This window comes from Nannospalax galili, unplaced genomic scaffold (genome assembly GCF_000622305.1).
Source record: "Nannospalax galili isolate Female #2095 unplaced genomic scaffold, S.galili_v1.0 scaffold305, whole genome shotgun sequence".
NCBI classification, from domain to species: Eukaryota; Metazoa; Chordata; class Mammalia; order Rodentia; family Spalacidae; genus Nannospalax; species Nannospalax galili.
The window spans coordinates 3,117,549-3,133,561 of NW_008356258.1; the positions used below are offsets into that span (position 1 = coordinate 3,117,549).

The window sequence follows — 16,013 nt, forward strand, 5'->3', positions numbered from 1 at the left end:
TTTTTACCTAAACATATAATTCTGTTAAACAAATGCATAGCCAAATTGTTCCCTTAACAGAAAAACCTGACCAGAGTTCAGTTCCCAGCACCCACGTAGAATGGCTCACAACTTCCTGTAACTCCAGCTCCAAGGGATCCACTGCCTCTGATTTCCCTAGCACCTACATAATCGTTTACATACCCACATGCAAAACACACACATACCAGAATTAAAAATGAATCTTTTAAAAATGTGAGAAGCACTAATTTCTTGTATAGGCAGATTTTAAAAGATGATGCTAGGCTTGAAGAAAAAGTATTTCTGAAAGCTTATCTTGTATTTAAGGAACTTTTTTTTTTTTAATGTGTATAAGTGTATTGCCTGCACGTATGTAAGTGCACCATGTCATGTAATACCTCGGAGGTCAGAAGAAGGCATCAAATTCCCCTGGAACTGGAGTTAAGAACAATTCATAGCCACTATGTGGGTGCTGGGACTTGAACCCAGGTCCTCTGCAAGAGCAGTCAGTGCTCTTAAGTGCTGAGCCATCTTTCCAGCCCCCTTAAGAAACTTTTATGAACATACAAATCTAGGCAGATCTCTCTGAGTTCAAGGCCAGTGGTCTACATAGTAAGTTCCAGGCCAGCTGGGGCTACAGGGAGACCCATCTCAAAAAAATACAAATCATTTTACAAAAAAAAAAAAAAAGAAGTAGGTAGTCACTAGCAATGTGTTCACCTAAATAAAGTTTTTACAACCTTAATTTGAAATTTAAATGATACAGATGACTCTTCTATCCAGCTTCATGACTTTTAAAGCTTTTTATTTCCAAGAGCTAAAGAGCTGAAGAGTTGAAGAGCTGCTAACTGAATTACACTCTGATGTTTCCCAACGGAGAAGTAAAATCAGTCATTATCAGAAAAAAAAAAAAAAAAAAAAAAAAAAAAACCGTCTCTTAATGGCCAGTTATATTGAAGTCAATCTCTCCTCTATAAGACACAGCAGTTCTATCATTTCTGTAGTTTTTAAGACTTAACAAAATGTTAATGAATCGTATACTCTTTTTTTTATGTTTGTGAACACAGAATTGCAAACTCAAATGATAAATTCAAATATTGGGCAAAATAAAGCCTGGCTCTTGCCTTCTTTATATGAATGTTAAAAGTTATATAACAATAAATTAACATTGGTCAGTCAATACATAGCAGGTACTGGACTAGAGCTTTGCAATTTCATACTACCTCATTTAATCATAGCAACATGTGAAGAACATGTCCCCCACCCCCCCGCCAATGGGTGCTAAAACCAGTATTAAAAGTAGCTTGTCCAGGGCCATAGAGTTAAGAAATGTACTCCCTGAATAACAGTGTTCTGCCTCAAAAGTATGAATTTATCTTATTAGGTAAATAAGGCGTGAGCTAGCAACCTATACTGGTTCCAGGTATACATGCAGTTCCAGGTATACCACTGGGTAGTTAAAAATTACTACTTTTGGTGAAGCAACTTCTCAGACCTAGAGCACCATGCCAAGTTCTATCACTCCTTAGATGCTCCTAAAAAACATGCTACCCTAAAACTTTGATAAACTATATGCATTCTTCCAAAAACAAACCAGCAATCTGCCTTGCAACTTCACATGTGACATTATCATCAATGTGGAAAAGGAGGGTGGTGGCACAGGCCTGTATATGGCCAGCACTTGGGAGACTGAAGGAGAAAGATCTCAAGTTTAAAGCCTGTCTGGGCTGCAGGGTGAATTCTAGGCTAGCCTGAGCTTCATAACAAGACCTGTCTAAAATAAAATAAGGTGCTGTTGGATGAGAAAGCCAAAAGTAATCAGTGTAGTAATCAACTGTGACCCCCTCAGAGGAAAGGCTAAGATACTAAAATTATTTTTCACTAGCTTTTAAGATTTACAAATACCAGAATAGCCATATAATACAGAAAAAAGCATCTATCACAATACACCAGGTACACAAACAAACATTCAGAGAGGAACAAAAGAGCTACCTCTTTCCAAAAGCCACCCAAATTTCCAATAGCTGTTCTTCAGCTGGAAGGAAAGGGCAGAAGAGACATAGCACAGTAACAGAAACTGCACAGGGTCTGACTGATCCACAAGCTTCCTTTAGTCTGATGGGGAAGAGCAGATGATAGCTGAGCAATAAGATCTCTTGTGCATTGTTTTTTTTCTTTTTCAACTACCTTCGTGGAAAGAAAAAACACGAACACTGGCTCTCATATTTTCTTGTATTAGCTTACTGCTTTAGAGAAATCAAATGTTACTCAAAGAAGCAGTTGAGAAAATGTTTCTTTTAAATTGGTCATTCTAATATCCCAGTGCTCAGTGAGAACTGTAAATGTTCTCCCAAATATTTCATAATCTGAAAGTATCTCAGGAGTAAGTTTTAAGTATATTCATCTATGAATATATAATTATTAGAATATATAAATGTCATAAGCACTTAGGAAATACATTCCATTTAAATATGCTATGAAAAGTATCATGAAAGTCTCAGTGAGGAATTATCAGAAAAATAGCAAAAATATGAATATAATTTTTAAGGCCTAAGGCACAATGATTTTATACTAAATGGAAAAAAAAATCTCAAAATAGAAAGATATAATAACAGAGTTCACTGTTTAAAAGCAACTTTACTCATCTAATTGTAATGCTAATGCAACTACAAGAAGAAATATCAAACAAACAAACCACCATCCCTTCCCTTTTCCCCTGGTCTACTAAAAATGTTGCCAAAGTAAAATATTTCTATTTGAAATACTTGCAGACATGAGAGGAACACTTGTGTCTTTTAACTTGGTCAACCATTCTTTGCTAAAATTATTTGAAAAGATAAAATTTTTAAAGATTTTTAAAAGTACAAAATAAGTCCAGGTATGGTTGTATACATCTATAACCCCAGCACTCCAGAGACTGAGGCAGTAGTACCGCAAGCTCAAGACCAGCTTTGGCTACACGGAGTAACTTTCAAAAACACAAAATAAATATATACATACATAAACTACAGTAGACCCCCCCAAAAATATAAGTATTTTATAGTGATCCTTTTAATGATATACTAAAATTGTCAGAGTATATATTCTTTTTGCAAAGGGAAATCAAAGCATCAATTATACATATAGAAAAGACAGTTGACACTCTGTGACTTCCCCATCTGCAGATTCAACCAACCACAGAACAAGGAAAAAAAAATGTCTATAGTAAATATGTACAGACTCTCTTCCTTTTGTTATTCCCTGTATGTAAAAACTTTTCATAGGCCTTTTATACTGTATTATACAAGTAATCTAAAGATAAATTTTCTACAGGAAGATAAACGCAAATACTTCGTTTTATATAAGAGACTTGAAGATGATCAGATTTTGATATCTGCAGGGGTCCAATATTACGGAGGAATAACTTTTTTAATATTTTATTTATTATTTTTATTTTATGTGTATGTGTGTATTGCCTGCATGCTAGTAAGTGCACCCTTGTTGTGCAATGCCCGTAGAGGACAGAAGAGGCTGCCGGATCTCCTGGAACTGGAGTTACAGACGGTTGTTAGATGCCATGTGGGTGCTGGGATTCAAACCTGGGTCTTCTGCAAGATAAGCCAGTGTTCTTAATCATTGAGCCATCTCCCCAGCCCCAAGGGGGATAACTTTTTTAAAAAATATTTTATTTTTATTTTATGTGTATGAGTGTACTGCCTGCATGTGTGTTAAGTGCATCAATGTCACTCAATGCCTACAGCAGTCAGAAGAAGGCATCAGATCCTCTGGAACTGGAGTTACGGACAGTTGTTAGCTGCCATGTGGGCACTGGGAATTGAACACAACTCCTCTGCAAGAGCAGCCAGTGCTCTTAACTGCTGAGCCATCCTTCCAGCCCCTACAGAGGGATAACTTTATACAGTAAATACAGCTTTGAAATTAACTACAAAGGGATCACTACAGTCTCCTCCCTTGCAAAAAGTAGAATTATCCTGGGATAAGATTTATAAAACAAGGGTAAACATACCATCATCCAATACAGGTATTTGTTGGCATACAAAATGTTTTAATATCAGCTGCTAACATTAAAAATTGCACAAAATAAACTGTCCTTTCTAGGCAATACATTTGCAATATATTTACTCTGAAGAGGATAGCAACACTATTTAAAGTATACATTTGAATGACACTTTAAAAACAAAAATAATTTTGGAACAAAAATTCCATACACTAAATTAGTCTTCACAGTGAGATTAAGACGTTGAGAAGTGGATGTATTAAACCTTCTTTTTTAAAATATTTTTATTTATTATTTGTGTACAAGTGTATTGCCTCCATGTATGTATGTGTCATGCAATGCCCAGGCAGAAGTAGATGGATCTCTGTGAGTCTGGTCTACATAGTGAATTCCAGGCTACAGGGAGACCCTGTCTGAAGAAGACGAAAATTTTTTTTTTAATTTTTATTATTTTTATGTGCATGAGTGTATTACCTGCATGTATGTAAGTGCTCCCATGTCGTGCAATGCCCACCAAGGTCAAAAGAGGGCATTGGATTCCCCTGGAACTACAGTTAAAGATGGTTAGATGGTTGTTAGATACCATGTGGGTGCTGGAACCTGAACCCAGGTCCTCTGCAAGAGCAGTCAGTGCTCTTAACCACTGAGTCATCTCTCCAGCCCAGGTCTCTACTTTTGAGATGCATCCATTTAGAGAATATCATCTCTGCTTCTCAGTTCATACTCTTCATAACTATATGGCAAGGTTTGGTGTGGTTTTTTTTTTTTTTTTTTTTTTTTGGTCTTTTTAAGACAGGGTCTCCCTGTAGACCAAGCTGGCCTTAAACTCACAGAGATCCACCTGTCTCTTCCTCCTGAGTGCTGGAATTAAAGGCATATGTCACCACACCTGGTGCAAAAGTATTTTTATCAGCAGACTCTGCAAAATTATCCTAACAGTCAGCCCAGAGGAGCACATCTCATCTAGAAAACAGAACCCACCTAAAATAGCCAATCCTGAACATGTAGTTTAATGCAGCATACACTTTATTTGCTGGTATATTAGATGTCCTCTATGTCAGGGGCCTAAACTATGCCATACAGGACAAATCCTGTCTACTTCTAGATTTTATACATCAGACTCCATTGGAGCATAGTTATAAGTTCATATAACATGTTATCTATGGCAGCTTTCACACGGCAAGAACAGAGTCAAAAGTGTGACAGAGTATATAGGCCCACAAGAAAACACTACCAACCCTTCTATCCATAGATTTTTGGGGTCATCTCATGCTAAGACAGACAGACAGACACACACACACACACGACTCTCTTCATTTCCCATCAATCCCAAAGTTGCCAAGGCAAAACACATGTAAATTGCCACTCCTCTAGAGTCTCATATTAGTAAATCATGTTAATCCTAATCGGTTACCTTTTAAATGCATCTACACATGTTTTCACTCAAATAGGCAATGTGGAAAGTAGTGAAAAGGTACCTCTATAGCATATATTCCAATCCCTGTACCCTCACCCCAGAATCACTGTTGACCTACTTCCTTCTTTAAAAATATCTATTCCAGAGCTGGAGAGATGGCTCAGCAGTTAAGAGCACTGACTGCTCTTGCAGAGGACTCCAGTTCGATTTCCAGCACCCACACGGCAGCTAACAACCGGCTGTAACTCCAGTTTCAAGGGAATCCAACGCCTTCTTCTGACCTCCTTAGATACTGCATGACACAGATGCACTTATATACACGCAGGCAATGCATTCATAAACATAAAAGAAAAATAATAAAATAAATCTATTCCAAGAAAGTCCTACCAACTGAATAAAAGTCAAAGAAGCTCTACGAGTGCCGAATTCAGACTGAGGAACATAAAAATAAGTTATGTATTTCTATTCACAATCCTTAATATCTTTGCAAAGTCAACACTGAATACCAATCATAAAGATTCTGACTATATTTTAAACATACCAAGTTGTTTGTTTTTCAATTTTAAAAAAGTTTACCAAAGGCAGGGCACAGTGATGCACACCTTTGATACCAGCACTCAGGAGGCAGAGGCAGGCAGATCTCTGTGAGTTCAAGGCCAGCCTGGTCTACATAGTGAGTTCCAGGACAGCTGGAGCTACAAGGAGACCCTGTCTCAAAAAGACTAAAAAAAAAAAGTTCACCCAAAAAAGAAAGCATTTTCCAACACAGGCTCATAGCCCCCTCCCATTGTATGGGACACAAAGACCCCGCAGCAACTGCAAGGAAGGGAAACAGCCTTCCCTGAAGCTATTTTTAGCCCTACTTCACAGTAGTAAGACCAAACTTAAGATTATTAATAATGTGAGGAAACTTTAAAAACATGAATTTGGAGAAAATAATCTTCCTTTTTGTTCATAAGTTCCCTAACAATAAAGTCCTGTTTCTCTGAACTTAAAATCTCAAGGCACTAAATACTCTGTTGAAAACCTGTAGCTATTTCAAAAATAGAATTTTATGTCCTAAGACTAAGTTGCTAGCTATGTTTAAAAGACTGTTCCACTCTTTTCAACTGCCAGGTTCACTCACTTACAAAACACCTTTTGGGGGAGAGAGTCATTCAGTCTCACCTCTTATGCCTCTGCTTATCGTAAAACAATCTGAAAGCCAAAATATAAAAATTTTAATAAAATAATCCATTTTCAGCTCTTCACTCCCCATCAGCAGTCTCAGAAACCTAAACACTTTGAAAATGATTCCCATCTCTATCTATATCATCAGCATATCACCCAAACTACTTTTCAGTCTTGAAAGCTACATAGGTTATAACTAGGTTGGTAAAGTGCCTGCCTGCATGAAGTCCTAGGTTCCAACCCCAGCACTACGTAGATAAACCAGGAATGTTGGCATACTCCAGTAATCCCAGGACTTAGGAAGTCCTGGCCAGATGATTAGAAATTCAAGATCTGCTGGGCAAGGTGGCGCACGCCTTTAATCCCAGCACTCGGGAGGCAGAGGCGGGTGGATCTCTGTGAGCTCAAGGCCAGCCTGGTCTACATAGTGAGCTCCAGGACAGCTGGGGCTACAAGGAGACTCTGATTCAAAAAGACAAAAAAAAAAGAAAGAAAGACATTCAAGTTCAAGATCATCCTCAGTTTCATAGAAAGCTCAAGGCCAGTCTGGGACAAGAGACCCAGCCAAAAAAGAAAAGAAGAAGGGGGTGCGGAGGAGGGAATAAATGAACCACATCTACCTCTTAATCCAAACTTCAACATCCAAAGCAAAGTCTGCTGTCCGGGTTCTGAATACTTGTTCTTGAGAAACCACTCACATCATGCTAAAATACTTGAAGGTATTTCCTTTTTCATGCCTCCTGTTTAGTCCTAGATGACCCTGGCATAAAGATATTGGCTCCCTGAAAAAACCAAAATCCTAATCCAAGCACGTCTCTGGCCTAAAATACAATTTTTCCCCAACCACCTGAAACTACTGTTAGGAACATTGTTCTCAAACCCTTCTATGGGCTGTAACTATGCATCTCTTGAAGCACAAAATTACCTTAACCCTCCCTCAACCTCCCTCAGTAGGTATTCCTATCAAGTTAGCTTCCTGTCCCTTACACTTTCTGATTCCAAGTCTTCGATATTTTGTTTCCACATGTTCTTTTCTTCCTGAAAGAAAACTTCCATGGTTTAGTTCAGACACTCCAATTAGTCCTGTGTAGTACAAAACCAACATTGCCCTAATGAACATGTACAAACACAGTCACAATTCTAAGATACTACACAGGACCAGGCATATAGTGATCTTAAGAGTAATACTGGTAATCCGGTCCCCTTTTTGTATATTTAAAAATTATTATTAGGACTATTACTATTATATTGTGTGTGTACATGTCACAGCATGCTTGTGGAGCTCAGAGGACAGTTTGGTGTCAGGGTCAGTTCTCTGCTTCCACCTTTACCTGAGTTCCAGGAATCAAACTCAGGTCATCAGGCTTGTGCAGCAAGCACCTTTACCCACTGAGCCATCTCAGCAGCCCAGCCTTTCCTACAGTTTTGTGCACTTTGTATTTGATTGCCTCTGCCACTTGTAAGCAAAAGCACCTCAAAGACTGCAAATACCAAATGCTTTGTTGTTTCTACCCAAATAGTCAACAAAATACTACCGTGATTTTAAACTAATTTATAATCAAAACAATAAAACTAAAGTTAGTAAGCAATTTTGACCAGGTGCAATGTATACTCAAAGAATAGCTTCTTGTTTTATACTCTCCTTCTTCCCAAAAAAATCAAACTATGCAAGACTAGGTTTCTCATCATCTTTTTGGAAAATGGAATACAAATCTTTCCTAAGGTCACAAAATAGGGTAACAGATCCAAAACAATTTTTTATTCTAAATCTAACTTTACACTCACCATTCAATATTTTCATGCCAGTTTCCATTTACAAAAAGTAGAATTTAAGGTTTCTTATAAAAGCATATGAAGAACAAAGCATCTAAAGAAAAATGAAACAGCTGGAGAGGATCCAGAAGATGGAAAAGTGATCAAAGAAAGGAAGGAAACAAAGTACTCTAAGAATAGAAAGTTGGGACAGATGACAGTAAAGAATAATCAAAATTTGCAAAAGTAAAAAAACATAGTTTTAGCATTCCTAAAAACAAACATAAATAGTTTTAACATTCCTAAAAACAAACTGCTTCTTGGAACTTTAAGGAGGTAGGTTTAAGATAAGTGAATTGCTACATAATATAGATGCTAATAAATTTGGAGTGCTCATTTTAAAATGAGGGGGAAAAACATAGGATCCAAACATTGTTAAATTTGAGAAATTTTTAAATAAACCTAATCATAACCCCTAAATGGAGAATTTAGACAACTTCAGGTTTCCATCACCTATCTCTACAAAGCATCTCTACCTGCCCACATTTATTTGTGGAGATGGACCAGAATTCTCAACCTTGACTACCTATGTGCCTTGCTACATAAAATTCCACTGTCTGTTTAACCCTCAAGGTATTTAACTCTAATATATGTGAACTATTACTTTGATGCCCCTCTAATGTAGTGTTAAGACATCTGAAATATTTTTCAAAGAATATGAAGTTTCTCTAAGTTGACAAGAAAATAATTCAAGAAAACTCCTAAGTAAAAAAAGTACTGTCGTGTAAAATACGTTACTCCCCTCCCCAAAAAAGAGCATTTAATTGAAAGGGAAAGTGGAACAACTTTTATAAAATGGTAATGCATTAAATGCTCTCCCTGCATTGTCCTCAATGAGCGTGTGAATACTAAAAATTCAGAATTTCCTGAGCAACTGAAATCTGTTATTCTGTCTTCCTTACACACAGGAATTTGTGGACTTGGGAAATAGAAAGGGGGAGGGAACCAAACGCCAGTAAGTAGTAAAACGAAAACTGGTCTTCCTCTCAAGGACAACTTCAAAAACAAAAGAAAAAGCAAAAAAGACATTTTCTTTCAAGAGTTGATCCAAATGGTTCCCACGTGGGAATCCACGGGAGTTCCCCTCAAACAAAAACTACTGTGCTGGGTCACAGCCGGTGTACCAGGAAAAGGTACAGTACAGAGCTGTCCTTTGTGCGCACACAGGCTCTGGCTTCCTCGATTTCCCTTTACCAATTAGTGTCCGGAAAGGTGCAAATGTCCACTCTTGGGCCAGAACTCTAAGCAAACCCTGCATGTCTCGTGCAAGCTGAAGGGTGCGGGACAGAGAAGCGTCTGGTGCCTTTCCCCATCCACACCTTCTCATCTCTCCAGTGCCAACCCTCCCGGGAAACATCTGCAAAACTCCACAACGCAGCACCGACCGGCTCCCGCTTGCCACCCCTGAAAGCCTTCCCCCGGGTCCACTCACGCTTCAGAGACGAACGGTGGCGCTGACAATGTGGACTGGCTCCCTTCCTCCTTCGGGCTGAGGCGCCAGCTGCGGAAGACTGGGCGCGGAACTGAGGAAGAAGCGGTGCTAGCGTCGCTCGGCCAGGCAGCCACCCGGGTCTCTTCCGCGCTGCCGGAGGAGAGGCAGCGGCTGTCCTGCTCACCTCTTTTCCTCTTCCTGGGTCTCTGCACACTGTGTCTCCTGCCCGTCCTGGGCCACTTGTCCCGGGACAGTCACGATCCCAAAGCTCAACGATTTTGTTTGGGGAAAGTTTCCTCTGGGAGGAGGCTGCGGCAGGCCCCCCGGATCCCCCCCGGCCCCGCCGCCCTGGGGGGCTGGGGCGGGGAGGGGGCGCCGAGAACTCCCGGAGTCCCGCCGAGGAGCCGGGGGGCGGCGGCGGGCCCAGGAAGAAGCCCCCCAGAGGGGGTGGAGGGGAGGGGAGGGGAGGGGAGGGGAAGGACAGCGGCGCCGGGGCTGCTCTCCACGCCGCCGCGGCTGCGGCTTCACATCGGGGTCCCCGCCCCCCCGGCTGGGGGATGGCTCCTAGGCTGGGCGCCCCGGTTCATACACTCCGCGACGGGATGCTACGGCCGCGGGCGGCCGGACTGGACGGCGGCGAGGCTGGGGACCCGGCGGGCTCCGACTGGCGCCGCCCCCGCTCTCGGCTCCAGCATGTGTCGCGGCGGCCGGGATCCCCCCTCCCTACACCTTGGGGGTCCTTCGCCCCCCGCCGCGGGGCGAGGCAGAAACCCCAGCTCCTTCTCGTTGTCTTCCCCCGGTCGAGCAGCTACCAGTCCCGGTCCCGCGGCAGCCACCTCCCTGCCCCCCGGCTCCGGCTCCGGCTCCGGCTCCGGCTGGGGCTAGGGCTCCGGCGTGTACAGCCGCCGCTGCCGGCCAGGAAGGTGAGGGGGGGAGTGGAGGGCGGCCGCGGCTCCCGCTAGCCCGGGCTATGGCGGAGGTCTCAGCGGCCGCCAGAGCTCGGGGGCCGAGTCTCTCGGATGCTCGTTTGCTCGCTCACTCTCTCACCCGCGGCGGCCGGAGTGCCCGGAGCTCAGCTCGCAGTCTGCCTCGCTCTGTGCGGGGCTCTCACCTCACTCCACAGAGGGGCGGGAGGAGAGCGGCGCCTGGTGATGACGCAAGTCGCCTAGCAACCACTCTCCTCCCCCTCCCTTCTCTTTCCGCTCTGCCCCTTCCAGCGCGGGCCTTTTTCCCCCCCTCTCAAGCCTCCCCGCCCTGGGCGACTGCGGCGCGCTCTGATGACGCTCTAAGGGAAGAGGAAGTCAAGGATCCCAGAGTGGGGTGGGTGCGTCTCCGGCCGCGGGACTAGCTGCTGCTGTTGCTGCCGCCGCCGCTGCCGCCGCCGCCTCCGCCGCCACCGCCACCGCCACCGCCACCGCCACCGCCTCTACAGCCGCGTCAGAACTGAAGAGAGGAAGGGGCGGAGTCCACACTAGCCTTAGCTGCCGCCTGACCCTACCCCTGACCCGAGGGTGGTGGGGAGAGCGTGCTCCCTAGCTGTTCTCTCTGGGGAGGTGCGAACCGCTCCTCTAGGAGCAAGGGGGACGCCCAGGCCGCGGGGCAGGGCTCGGGCGTGCACCACCCGAAGGTGAGGCGTTTGGCCGGGAGCAGCTCTTCCCACAGCTAGAGGTGGAAAAGTTGACCTACCGCCCGATCGGTGCACCTGCTCTGGGGAAGGATCGCCCCACCCATCCCATGGCGTGGGATGAGACCTTGCTCTAGATAATGTGTGGTCGCGCGGTGAAAGGGTTGATGAATTGAGCGAATGAATGAATGAATGCTTGCGGGTTACAGAGCACTGGCGGAGCTCAGAGGCGGTAGTGGAAGTGCAAGCGCTTTGTAAATTGCAAAGCATTGTAAAGATGAGAATTGTAATACATCTCTCCCCTCCACCCCAGCCGTGAAAAGAAACGGGTGCAACTTGACTACGAAAGTCGCAACTTTGGACTTTTGTGGGAAATAGAGGCTAATTGCAGGGGTGGGGTAGCAGAGGGCTGAAAGAGTCTTCCTCTGGGATATTTGTGGGGGGGGGTCCTTTTTCAAGGGGAGAATGTTGTCATGCCTCATTTTTAAAATTATTCTTGCTTACGGTTTGGAAGTTTGAGAGAGCTGCTCTCTTTTATCAGTATCCCTTGTCCTCTAATTTTTGGCTAGCGTCTCAGCTCTGAGTCAAAAGCTTTTTGTGTGTGTGAAGTAAGCATATCAGGCTGTTTATCTTTCAGATGTTATTCGAAGAAATAAATTCAAGTAAAACCTCATGAAATTTAAGGTGTGATACTCTAGGAAAACAAATTTTGAGATAAAACAACCAGAATCCTCAGAAATCTGGCTTGAACCTGCCCTTAAGTAGTATGAAAATGAGATTAAGGCGGCAGCACAGATAAAAGGCAGCAGATTCCACAGTTCTGTGCCGGAACACAGACACCCGCTGCCGCCTCTGGAAGCAGCAGTGATGGAATATCACAAGTACGGGAAGTCTTTACACGTTGTTTGGAAAAATTAGACTAAGTAAGCTGTGAACAGATGTGGGGAGCCCAGGGTTTCTTCCAGGGCTCCCACTCCTACGAGAGACTCCCAGGTTGCAACTGGCCCTACTACCCTCCACCTGAAATCGCAGGGGACAGGTTAAACATTTTGCCTTAATTACCCTGGACTTGACTGTCCACATGATCCATTCACCTCCTGCATTCTCCCAGTAAAAGTCACAGGAAATCAGATCAATAAATAGTAGTCCCAGGTGGCACAGAATAATCTTTTTGGTTTTCTCTTCCCTACAGCAGGAATTAAAGAAATACAACAGATTTAGGGGATTTGGGGGAAGCTGGGTACCTCATAGTTTAACTTTGTGGACCTTGAATGAAAAGGGTACAAACATCAGAGCTTGGGAAACCCAGCAGGGAACACCTCAGAAACCTGTGCAGCATGCAGAGGCTTTCAGAGGCCTTATTTATCTGTTTGATTGCCAATGGTTCCACCATAGAACTTTAGCACTGAGGGACAGAATAGCACTCAGGAGAGCCCTGAGCCACCTAATTACAAAGTAGTAGCTCCACTAAGCTCACTGGGCAAGATCCCTTCAGCTGATAAGAGAAGAAAACAGCTGTTCCAAAACTGCTGCAGGAGAGGAGGAAATTCTTACATTTCCAACTTGCTCTGTATCTTTTTAGTTCCTTATATTGCCTGTTAAACCAGAAGTGAAATCAATCAATTCAGAATTCTCAAAAACCAAAATATATTTCAGCTCACATCCTTACTTTCCTGGCTTACCAGTCCATGATAAAGATCTGCATACTATGATAAAATGTGACATAGGGATAACTGTATACCGTTCAGAACACCTTCCCTTGAAAGCCAAGCTTGTGTGCAAAACTAGTCAGTGTTTGATTATTCCACATCCCTGGTCATGATTGCATGAGCTAAATTATCAAAATTTCCTTCTAAAAATGCCACTACCCTATATGAGTTAAAGCATTTTTGTGAAATATACTTAAAATGTTTAAAGCAATTTTATACTATAAGTAATTATCAAGTCCAGGGTAATTATGGCAAGATGTTTAGCCTGTCCCCTGCAATTTCAGGTGGAGGGTAGTAGGGCCAGTTGCAACCTGGAAGTCTCTCATAGGGGTGGGAACCTGTCAGCTCAACCTGGTAAGCAATCAACCAGGCCAAGAGGTGGAATTTTGCCAGTATCCCAGAAGCTGCCTAATGACCTTTCTAAACAACAAGTCTACCTCCTGGAGGTTCCTCTATTCTGATTTTTGTGATAATCATTTCCTTGCTTTTCTTCATGGTTTTATCATAGGTGTTTATCCTTAAGCATTATGCTATTTAGTTTTTCCCCTTTTTTTTGAACTTTATATAAATGGGGCAATATGATATGTAATCTGTTAATGCTTGCCACATTTGGTCAACCTTGTTTTAATATGTACATTTGTTTAGATTGTTCATGTAGCTGTAATTTGTTCCTTTTAATTGCTGCATGTACAGTGTTCCATTTTTAACAATATGTAACAGTATATTTGACCATTCTTTTGTTGATGGTCAGCTGGGTTCAGTTTGAGGCTGTTATAAGTGCTGTTAGGATCATTCCTTCAGCCTGTATTCCATCCCATCTACATCAGCTTGTGTATGGCCTGTACTTGGGAATATATGTTGTACACTTGAATAAATAACGCCACACTGTCTTCTAACATGATACACTAGCTTTATATGAGCACCGGTGCTCCGTACTTCACAACACTTCCTTCTCCATTACCATGCTGCTGGGTGTGGAGAGGTATCTCATTTCAGTTTTAACTTACATTGTGCCAATTACTGACTCCATTTAAGACCGTGTCATGTATCGGCTACATTGATACCAGTTGGATTCCGTTTAAAAGAAAATGTAATCTCTGAGATTCCTTTTTTAAAAAATATTGTTTATTTTTATGTTTGCATGTATTACCTGCATGTAGGTAGGTGCATTCATGTCGTGCATTATCCTCGGAGGTCAGAAGAGGACATTGAATCCTCTGGAACTGGAGTTAGGGATGGTTGTTAGCTGCCACATGGGTGCTGGGAATTGAACCCAGGTCTTCTGAAGAACAGCCAATGCTCTTAACTGCTGAGCCATCCACACCCCACACCCCAGTGTCCTTTTGTAGTCTGAGCATCAATATTGGGATAAAGTAATGCTACCAATTGAGTTATATTTGGGCCAGATTATTTCCAAAATAATAAATATAACTGGAGCTGGGAGATGGCTCAGCAGTTAAGAGGACTGGCTACTCTTGCAGAGGACTGGCATTTGGTTTCCAGCACCCACATGGCAGCTAACAACTATCTGTAACCCCGTTTTCAGGGAATCTCATGCCCTCTTCTGGCCTATGTGGGCATTGCACAACACAGGTGCACTTAAATACATGCAGGCAAAAAAAAGTAAATCAAAAAAATTTTTAAGAATATAGTTTACGTAAATTTATGAATTGATCATATACTTCTTAAAAGCAGGACAATATTGTTTTACTCCTTACTCTCCAAAACAGTGCTGTTCCAGCTATTAAACTGTAGACCCTTTGTGGTACTTCATTATATCACACTTTTCCTCAAGTTCATAAAGGCATTTTTGGTTCTCTTGAAGCTATATGAGCAAAGTCTCTATTGTGCTTTATATTTTTATCATTCACAATTATAAGAAATTATTTTCCCACCAGATTTTTTTGCCTTTCCCTGGTTCATTGATTTTTATGTCACAGTTTTTTTTCTTTCTTCCTATAGCCTTACTAAAGCACATGGAATTACTTTTATAATTTTACTCGGTACTTTCATTTATACCCTACCATACCACCTAATATACTACATTGGACTGTGCTCAGCTCTTTGTTGGGAGTCAATTTTAAAACTGGAGGAAGCTGAAACCCTGAAAAATTAAGTGTCTTACCCAGAGTCAGGAAAGCAAGTAAATAGGAAAGCTGAGCTCCACCCCAGGTCTCCAAATAGAGCTCATTCTGTCCCCACGCTGACTCAGTGTTCTGGGAAAATAAGGTAAAGTAATTCCCAAGCTCTGTAGAATAGTGCTCATTCCCACATGCCAATGTTCACTCTACAGTTGAGTGATTTTCTTATTTTTTCTTGTCTTTTTGAGACAGGGTATCCCTGTAGCCCCAGCTGTCCTGGAACTCACTATGTAGACCAGGCTGGCCTTGAGCTCACAGAGATCCACCTGCCTCTGCCGGGATTAAAGGCATGCGCCACCACGCCTGGCCTTGAGTGAATGTTTTTAGCCTAACAGTTTTAGGATTGGTGAAAGTAGGATTGACTTGGGAAGATGGGGTTTGGGGAAGGAGATCATCAGTGTATGCTATGTCTGAAATTGTGAAAATAAGCTTTGTAATGAATGAAATTTTTTAAGATTACTATGCTAAAAAGTGAAAGTTGCTTTTAAAAGTTTTCTTCAGGGGCTGGAGAGATGACTCAGTGGTTAAGAGCACTGACTGCTCTTGCAGAGGACCCCGGTTTGATTCCCAACACCCACATGGCCGCTACTAACTCTCCTTAACTCCAGTTCCAGGGGAATCCGATGCCGTCTTCTGACCTCCAAGACATTGCATGACACCAGTGCATTCACATACATGCAGGCAATACACTCATACACATAAAATAAAAAT

The 16,013-nt window shown here is 42.5% G+C and overlaps 1 protein-coding gene across 2 annotated transcripts in view; it reads right to left on the reverse strand.

The window, feature by feature from the left end:
• Window positions 1-10,139, reverse strand: part of Fbxw7 (F-box and WD repeat domain containing 7) — a 186,060-nt gene extending 175,921 nt beyond the window's left edge. For both annotated transcript variants that reach the window (XM_008854259.3, XM_008854257.3), the window contains exon 1: window positions 9,829-10,139. The gene's annotated coding sequence lies outside the window, so the exon portion shown is untranslated. The remainder of the gene's footprint in view (window positions 1-9,828) is intronic.
• Between the last annotated feature and the right edge of the window lie 5,874 nt (window positions 10,140-16,013).